General features: G+C 41.7%; 1 protein-coding gene across 1 annotated transcript in view; it reads right to left on the bottom strand.

Moving 5' to 3' along the window:
• Nucleotides 1-10,144, bottom strand: part of SHANK2 (SH3 and multiple ankyrin repeat domains 2) — a gene marked incomplete at its 5' end in the record, with an annotated part of 40,646 nt that overhangs the window by 1,487 nt on the left and 29,015 nt on the right. The gene's annotated exons all lie outside the window — the stretch shown is intronic.

The raw sequence follows: 10,144 nt of genomic DNA, 5'->3' as shown, positions 1-10,144 counted from the left end.
AGTTGCCCTACAAAAACAGAGGCAAAATGCTTGCTACTGTGCATGCCCAGAGGAGATGCACTTGTGATCAAGTCACCGGCATCTATCTCTTGCCTCAAGGAAATTTCAGATTACAAACCAAGCCGGCATGAAGCTTGCTGAGAGGCTGGCTCTAACACTGAGGCTGACAGGGTGGGTGAAGGAGCAGATGAATCTGCTTTTGTCTATTGGCTATAGAACAAATTTAGAAGCAGAAGATCCAGGTTCAGGTCTGCTCATGTCATAAAACGGAGTTAAACTCCACAGCCCTCACTTCTCATGAGAAATCTCTGCCAGTCAGCATGCGTACTTCAGGATCTTCCACTGAACCCCTGGGTGCCTGAAGCTCCAGAGTTTTTTACTTTTCAAATACCCTGCCAACTAGGAAAAGTAAAAGACAACTAATTTCAGGCACTTCCAGTCCAAAGGAAGGATTTGTTTATCCTTGAAGCGATGCTATGGAGTCCAGAGGACGATGTGGAGGATGCTGTAATTAGAAATCTAGCTCAGACCCTGACTCGAGCCCTCTGCATCTGATGCCAGGTTGCCCCCAGGAGTGACCCGTCATGCCTGGGCAGAACTGAAGACGACTTGGGTGCGTGACGTCCAACACAAACGCTGTCATTAATACTGCAGCAAGATCCCTGTGCAGAAAAGATCTTCCAGAGCCAAAGAGTGTGGTTCTGGAGCCCCCAGATTTCAAGTGCTGCTACGGAAGAAACTGCCATCTCTTCCTAAGTCACTGCTTCAAGATTTTAATTGCCACCGAATGAAGTACCAAAAGTGATCCGCACAGCAGGGGTCAAACCCCACATCTGTCCTCTCCGAGGTACGTCCCTCACCACTAACTCTGCTTTACGAATGAGAGGCAATCTCCCTCTCCTCTGCCCTCGGTGATGGTGATGGCTTTGCTCCTTCCTGCAGAGCACTGCGTCTGCTGGGAAGGAGGATGCAGCCCATAGGGCTATCCTGTCCCACCGGATCTGCTCCCCGGAGCAATGCAGTTGTGAACACCCACGGAGGGGAGTCACTTGACTTGGTGACACTCATCCTGAAAAGAATAGTGGATAATATTTTAAATAAAAAGATGGTGGTACCAACATTCCCTTATCTACCCTAACCCGCTCCCCCTGGGGAGTACTCATCCATGACCAAAATGAGGGAATACATGCAGCTAGCCTGAGGCAGCGATAACAGGCTATCCTCTTTCCCCACATACGAGCCTTTCTCTCCGCTGTGCCTCACTGCGGGCCTGGTCGTGCTGAAATGGAGACCTTCCTCAGCGTCTGCTCCGTCTGCTGCTGGCTGTTGTGAGCCCTGTCAGCTGCACACTCCCCGCGTCACGTCCGGGGGCTTTGGCATGCGGCAACCCCAGACATCAGGTAACTTACAGCACCGCTGCACCGAGATGCCCAGCGCGCTCATACCACAGCGAGTCTCATTCAGAGAAAGCTCCGATACCGTGTTATTAGGAAAGCACTAAGAATAACCTTTTGGGGAATGTACATGTTATTCAAATGAGCAATCCCACTGATTTCCCACAAATTGTTCCATGTATTTCACTGGGAACAGGGGGACCTTTCTGAGACTTGGAAGATGGGTACTTCACTTAAACACGGCAGGAACAACACTTTTAGCACTTATGTCTTTGTAATTTAACAAAGAAAGGAAACACTTGGCAAGGTTTTGAGTGTTTCCTGCAATTCGTTTTGGAACTTAATGGTTCACATTGTCTTCCAGGACTGGAACTGAGCATTCTTACAAATAAAAAGTCTATGGCAAGAATTAAATTCTACTAACCAACGGGAGCAAGTTATTTCCACCGACTTTAACCTAGCATTAGGAGTCTCACACTCTTTAATAAGGCATGATAATTTTAAATCAACAAAATCCTGCTTAGAAAAAGGTTGGAATAATGCTGTTCTAGTGACTGAGGGAAGAGCAGGATGAGTTTTGTATAAATGTCTCCCTATCTCTTTACCTGCAATTACCCTTTTACTTACTTTCCTGTATTGCGAACCGTAGAAATTATGGTTTTGTGTTCACACTCACAGTGGCAATATCAAAAGCATGATGAAAACCTATCTGCTGTTAGATGTTGAAAGATCGCTGCTGTTACTTGACTGACAGCTCCAGGCTCAGTGTTCACCTGCTCTGTAACTCACTTTTGCTGCATCTTCTCTGCATCGTTCCTTTTGTGGACTCCTGCCCATCCTTGTTCAGGAAATCATTGCCACTCTTCCTTTAATGATGGCATATTAAGCCAGTAAAACAAAATCCCTAAAAGAAAACTCTGCGCTCATATTAAGTATTCCTTAGACTAGTGTTACCTAAGCTTCTCAGACCCACGGGCAGTAACACTGGGTGAGGAAAGCAACACAGGCAACATTGTACTTTGCTTTCTGTCAGCCTGGATCAAAGTAATGGCTTCAGATGGCTACAAGCAACACTGCAAGATCTGTGGGTATCTTGCTTTTTTCAAGGTTCAGGACTACTGACTATTAAAATACATCTCTGGAACAACAATAAATTTTTTTAGGAGGTTTGAAGTTTCACTACCAGCTCAGTTTCAAGCTACATCAGTACTCAAGCTTTTATAGATATTAACCCTTTCAGGAGAAAGCTCAGAGCACTTCTGGTTAAAGTTAACAGGCTTAATCCTACAGCAACGCACCTTCTTCGAGAAAGTTACTGGTTCAACTTCACACTGGGGAAGAAGCCTGGGACCTGGTGCACGTCCCCACCGCGGCAGCAGCTCTCCTGTTGAGGCTAAGATTTAACCACAGCAACCTGAGGTCATATCAGCAACCTGCGAGCCTGAGTTTGGGCTCAGTTCCCCAGCTGCTGTGCTTCAGCCGGCTCTGCTACCAGTTCCGCAGCTTCCACGGCACAGACACAGCCCTCGTGAAGGTCATGCAGGTCTGCTGAAGCCCACCATTGCACGCCCAAGCGTTCAGTTCAAAGTCTTTAATGCCAAGTTTCATTTTTTCCCTTCTTCTACTGCCATATCAACTCTAGTGTGTTATAGAGACTGCTGTTATAGAGACTACTGTAATCCAATACCCATATTTCTGTAACTCCTATGCATCCTAAATTGTAATGTATGACATCGCCAATGCAACCTGTGATGCACACACAGCCTTGAAAACATCACCTCTCTTGCATTTTATGGTTGATCGGTATCCTGCTCAATAAAGAGCAAGCTCATTCCAGCTGTTGTGTTGTGGGTTTTCCAGATTTTTAATAACAGCAATTTCTTATGCCTTATTTGATCATCTGTTGTACTAAACATATTAAAACCGTATTAAACCTGACTAGACCCAAATTTCATCTTAAAAAGGTGAAAAATCTGATAATTATTTTGAATAAAATTTGCTCTATTAGACTCAGCATATGGTAGCAATTTATAAACCTTTGCTGCTGTAGGACTGCACTGACTGCGACGCCCATTATGTTGCCTCACATGAAAATCACAATATGTAACTCCTGTGACACAATGCTGTGGCCTCCAAGTATAAAACCCATCAGCAGAGCTTGCAGGCAAGAAATTCTAAATTTTAAAGTAGACGTGTAGGGTTCAAATTTACTATTAATTTAATATTCAAAATGAATGAATCAAAGACAGTATGCTACAACAGTTCCTAGGAGCCTCCCATGTAAAAATTCAGAAAACAATTATGCTCTCATGGGAGCATTTTTTTTCCTGCAACTTGACAAAAGACTTGCTGTTTTGGACAAGTCTCCCATTGTGTCAGAGAGAAACACCCAAACAACCAACAGAACCAATAAGTGAAATGAGTCCCTGCACAGAGGTATTGCAAGAAATGAACTTACTAAATTTTCAGAACACACAACCCCAAAACTTTGCCTTCATCTCATAACATTTTTACTTTATTTTTGGATTGTCAAAGGAAAATTGCATGGTAGGAAAGTAAGCCAATAATTGTCTGTTTTGGGGGAAGATTAAGAACAAGGGTTGACGTGCTGACTGGCAGGATACAGAGCTCCTTATAACAGTGTTATTTTAGTGAGCAGAATTGAGAAATGGTTCGAGTCTGTTGCAAGTAACACTGTTCAGCTGGAGTGAAGAATGATCATTAAGGCCTGTGGGAGTCTGCTCAAGCACAACAGTTGCCATGCGAATGGCACAAATGCCTGGAAACTGTCAGGAATGACGCTGCTGAGGGGCAGAGGACCAGAAGTTGGCCTCCGCCCTCTCTCCTTGGAGAGCTGCAGGGAAAAGGGTCAAGGGAAGCTGGAAGGTGAAAGGGGGAAATCCCACAGATTCCAAGGATGAAAGACTCCACAGGGACGACTGCAGCAGATCTTGATTATTTTGAGGGCTAGTTTGCCTTTACTTTGAACCTCACATAGGTACATAAACAGGCACTAATCATCCCTTCCCACCCCTCCACCCACCTCCAAAGCCCCGGCAGAATTTGGGCATATTTGGAAAAAATAAAAAAGCCTCTTATTTAGGTGCTCAGACCTAAGTTCATGAACCTGGTTTTATGTGCTCCTGTTACAAAAACATTTGCTGAATACTTCTCTGAGGAAAGTGGCTTTTATTTCATTTTAGGAAGAGATCCTATTTCTGGTTTTAGAATGGCTACCATTTCTGGATTAGGATGATCTAATCCACACTCCACTTTCTAACAAAGTCAACACCAAAACGAATAAAATGCTGTAACAATGAGCGAGCATTAAAAAGAAGCAGAATGTACAACACATTACTCTATGCTTTATGGTGGTCACTTACTTCATGGCACTTCAGCATGACCCTCTTCTGACAACAGCAGTCATGAGAGCAAATAAAAATGACAAAGTGGAATGACTGAAACACTGCAGAAATTTCTGACAAAGCATGCAATCCTGTGAAATCGGCTGACAAACAGTTAGCAAAATGAAATGAATCTAATGGGACAGCAGTAAACTGAGAAATAAAGGCTGGAGAGTAACCCCACAAGATACATATTTCATCATCTGTGAAATCCAGACATCCTTTACAAGACACCAAACGCAGGATCGGTCCCTATGCAGGACTCACTACTCGGTTCAGTTCTGCCTTACCTGTTTGGGAAAAAAATAGGAACTTTCCCAGACACTCAAAAAAATAAATGAATTCAGAGATGGAAAAAAAACCCTGGCCATAGGCATTTTCACTTTCAAAACTTGCTATGCCACCACAGTACAGGTTATTTTTCCTAGAGGACTTGATCCTGCATGGTTAAGCATCCTCCGTAACTCCCACGTTTATAATAAGCATTTCCCACTACCAGGAGTGACGCCCAATCTGCCGCAGAAGCCATGGGGACATTGTGCAAACACAGCCAGAGAAACAGGAGCACTGCTTGAAACAGAAATTGTTTCTTCCGACGGCAGAGCTATCAATCATTTTGGTATGCTGTTGGTAGAGAGCAGCAGCAGTTGCTGTTCGTTATTCCTTATTAGTACAGCGGGCTGACGGTGGAAGGATGCTGTTTTCACTGGGGGTCGGCGTTTCTCCTTGGCAGCCACTGGGTCTACTCTGTGCTAATCATGCTGACATTATTCAGTCGATCTCGCGGGCTTGCGCTTGATCATTTTGTTGCTAAGCGACTGCTGGGTTCACAGACAGAGCGAGCCCTCCTCCCTTAACCTGATAAACACCCTGCATTAGTCTTCTCCCCTTTTCATCAGCTACATCTAAAATCCAGTAGCCTATCAAGTGAATTCATAGCGCCGCCGTCCTTACAGCGTCCCGGTCGATACCGCTGTTGCACGTCCCGTCGGCCCGCCCCGCTCGCTGCGAGCAGAGCATCGCCTGCCGAGACTCAGGGTCCCCCACCTGGGTTTTGCCATCTCTGTACCTGTGCATATCCAACTTCGGAAATGGGAATCACGACCAGAGCTCCTTACTGGGGCTTGAGTGCTGGGTATTTGAGTCAAGGGGAGACCTGTACCCAAACACCCTCCCCCTTTTCTGTAAGGAACGATGAGCAAAAATGAAGTGACGGTTAGATGCTGTGGCCTGACTACATGGATAGACCTGACAAAAACCTCTATCACCAGGACTGACTGCCAAAATTTCTTAAAATTACATTATTAAAATTTAAATTCTTAAAATGTCTTCGATGCCTAAAACTGGGAGTGGCATTAGCTCTCATCTAGAACCTTCTGATCAAGCCTTTCAATTGAGCTTTTATTAGTACAAAGTAAGCAAGCATATCTTTTTGCTTCTTCCTCTTTTTCTTTCCCCTACCATTCTGGTTTTTCCTATCCCACGACTGGTGAGCGCCACTGAGAAGCAGATGGCTTCCAGCAAAATGTTTCCATGCGCTATTTGAAAGTCTTGAAACCTGGCATCTCCGTAAGAGCCACGGACAACTATAAATACACTGTGTAAAATCATTGTTAAACCAATGCGCAGAGGGAAAAAAGCAAGTCTGAGGTAATTTTTTACTGTCATAATTGAGAGAAAAATGCTGCTCAGTACTGTAGAACCATCTTTTCCTAATTCTCATTTATCAAAAACATAGATGATGTTTTTATGGGTTTCTGTAGCAAGCCATTAACCAACTCTCTACAACTTAATTCACCTCTGTGCTACCTAAACAAGGCAATTTCTGGGAGTGAACTACAATTGTATGTCTACTGGATGTGCAAGAGCAACTCCTAGTGATATTTAGTATTGCTGTCTGGGCTATAACTTCATATATGTCCCAATGAGAAAATACATGTTTTTAATTTCATCAGGCTGCTGGTGCTGTGAACATAACCCTAGCTAAGCCTATGAGCAATGTTCCTATTTATAACACCTCCCAGTACTTCTCTTTGGCTGAAGGATATGAACAGGCATACTCATTTTTTACCACTTCTCCTTTAGCACTACTAATGGCTTACTCTTTAATTTAGCAGAAATCCTGTTTTCTGTGAGCTAACCTTCCTCGCTCCCTTTCTAATGTTACCTCAAAGGGCTACAAGACGTACAAGCGGTTGTCCTAGGATTTACAGTAGTAGGAAAAATTAAAGAAACGAAGAATTTTAGGTTGAAAACTTAAAATATTAGCTTTAAGACTTGGAATTTTGGCAATATAGTATTTCTTGCTCATAATATTTGACAGATTTGTAAAAAATTGTCAAATTTTTTGTGCAACTGGGATAGAGAGTCTGCAATTTATTTAACTTTTTAAAATACAAGGCAGGAGTAAAAGCAGTAAAAATTGCCTTTGTCTGGACCTTTACCATGCACTCCTCACTTTTAGGCAGGCCCCTTCAGGAACAGAATTGAAATTTAATGCAGACAGTTCAGGGCATAAACATATGTAGCACAACAAGAAAAAATCAGAGCATTTTCTCCCTGTGAAAGGTTTTGCACTCTCTTTCACATGTTTTATCAAACTCAGAAATCAATCCCACGGCATGTGGAGCCAGTGAAGCTCAGAGAGAGGGGAAGATGCCAGCCTGGCTCCAGGGGCAGTGGGAATGGGGCACAGGGGCAGCCAGGCAGACACCACCTAACAGAGCGCCGCTGGTTTACGTGGACTTCTGAATCCACAAGTGAACTTCTGCATTTACTTCTCTCTACCTCACCCCTGTTAAGATCAAAAGGAATTACCTGCAGCACCTTTTACAACATACTTTTAAAATCTGCAGATAGTTGAATCTCTTCTGCTGTCTCTGATTTATTACTTAGTTTAAAAAAGAAATCCTGAGGAACCTTTTTTGATCATTTTTAGTAGCTTCAATTGACCCAATTTTCTGGAGCTCAAATTAAAAAATTATGTAATCACATCAGTTTTGAAAACAGAAGGAAACAAAATGCATCCCTCTTACCTTCCATTCCCACTGAGAATTCTGTGGAGCTGTCTTTTTCTTCCACAGTCAAATGGCAGCCAAGAATTTTGCTGCTCTATGCCACTGTCAACTTTTCTTATTATCTCATAGGTCTTTCGGTATTGGTACATCTCAAATTCTCCTCTCTAGTTTACAAATATGCCTGTTTGCGTTCACTTTTCAGGAAAGAAGTAGGGCTTCAGCCACATCGAAATAATGCTTTGTGTGGTTTTGTTGCCAAATTGAGCGTCTGTATTCCATAATGAAGACTACATAATTTGCCAAAGCTGAATCGTAAGAATTAAAAAAGCTAAAGGACAGAAAGGCAACATAAGTTCTAACGCTGTCCAAGTCAAATCTTTCTCTAAAATACAACATATATGGGATTACTCTTGCTTACATGACAGCTTGCTTTTCTCCAATGAAGTGATATAGTAGTTTTTCAATGTTTTTCCTAGCCTTTAAATGTCTTTTCACAAAAAAGACACTCTATTTCTCTATTTGATTCTACTTCTCATTTTCCTCTCAGAAATGCAGTACTTCGACATATTTACACTACATTGTAGTTGTAGCCTCAGTTATTTTCTAATAAAATAGGGATGATAAAGATCTCTACTGTAACCTGGAAATAACAATCAGTTTAAATATAAAAGATGATAAATAATATTATCCATATGAAGCTAGAGGCAACATGTTCATATGTCTTAACAAGAAAGATGATCAAGCTCTAGAAAAACAGTATTCTTGAAGACATAAGCAAAATAATATGAAATGAAACTGTCAGTCACCTGCAAGATAAGACTTATGTAAATTCAAGCTTAGTGCAAAAGTATTGATTTTATGCTTGCCTGAGGTATTCTCAAATGTATAGTGTTCAGTTGCTGTGCTAACTTTGTTTAAAGACGCTCAGGCAGCCAGTATGTATTGGTTTTCTGGTAGTGCTTTCATCCTATTTTTCTTCATCTGTTAAGGCTGTTCCTGTACAGAAAATAATCTCTACTCCGTTTAGTCAAGTGCCACTGATGGGAATTCCAGAATTTCAGTGGGTTTTTTTCCATCTCTTAATTCTAAAAATGGTATATACTCCATACCTTCCTTTCACCAATTTATTACTTTCACCTTGCAAGAGAAAACTACCTGGCTCTGAGGCTTTTCATCATGCTGTTTCCTGAATGAGGAATCATTTGCAAATAACAGAGCCACCCTTCCCCTAAAACCGAATTATCTTTATGCATGCAAAGAACTGTAGCTTTTCAAAGGCCAAGTTAGTTATTATCCAGCAGAATTATTCCAATAAAGTTTACTTAGATGGTATCTTTTTTTGAAAACGAAGTCAGCACTGCATTTCTGAAAAAAAAAAAAGCAGCATCTCTAGAGAGCATTCCAGACAAACAATATGCAGTATTTCAGTAAAAGGTACGTTTAACTGCTGTATGTAAGGCCAAACCATTCCACACTACAAAAATAAATACCTCAGGCTCTTGAAAAAAATAACAAAATCACCTTTCTTTCTCATAAGCATCAATTTCATGACATTATATCCATGTTCCACACAAATGTGACTACACAATTAATTGTACCTTTATCCCATGGTCATAGAATCATAGAATGATTTAGGTTGGTAGGGACTTACGGCTTAAGTACCTTTTGCAAAAATGAGCCACATCCTTGAACCTGTGAACATCAGCGACTATTCACTATCAAGCATGTGCAATAGGAAGTAAGAACTTAAACCCCATAATATTAAGTGGTAGAGAAGCTAAATTAACTTTCTAGTAGCAACACAAAAAGGGCAAACTGATTTCAATGAATGATTTTCTAAGACAGATACTTCATGATAAAGTGGATTATGAGTGGTATCAGCATGAATCAAATGACATCACACGCTGAACGTGAAGTAAGCCCAGGCAAAACCACTTCTTAACCTGTTTGAAGTGAAAATAACTTATGGGATTGAAGAAAAATTAAAGTCTCACCCCATTTTAAAAGATAAAAATGGTACCTAAAAATCAATCTAACTCATATCAAAACAACGGAAAGGTTTGTGGAAACTGTCTGAAGTTGGAGAGGACTGAGAAAGCTCCTATGCTACGGTGTGGCCTCCCAGGCAAAACCACTTCTTAACCTGTTTGAAGTGAAAATAACTTATGGGATTGAAGAAAAATTAAAGTCTCACCCCATTTTAAAAGATAAAAATGGTACCTAAAAATCAATCTAACTCATATCAAAACAACGGAAAGGTTTGTGGAAACTGTCTGAAGTTGGAGAGGACTGAGAAAGCTCCTATGCTACGGTGTGGCCTAGTGTTGAC

This window comes from Eurypyga helias, unplaced genomic scaffold (assembly GCF_000690775.1).
Source record: "Eurypyga helias isolate BGI_N326 unplaced genomic scaffold, ASM69077v1 scaffold10392, whole genome shotgun sequence".
NCBI lineage: Eukaryota > Metazoa > Chordata > Aves > Eurypygiformes > Eurypygidae > Eurypyga > Eurypyga helias.
Note: the sequence above shows the minus strand (reverse complement) of the source record. Positions and strands in the feature narration are given on the sequence as shown.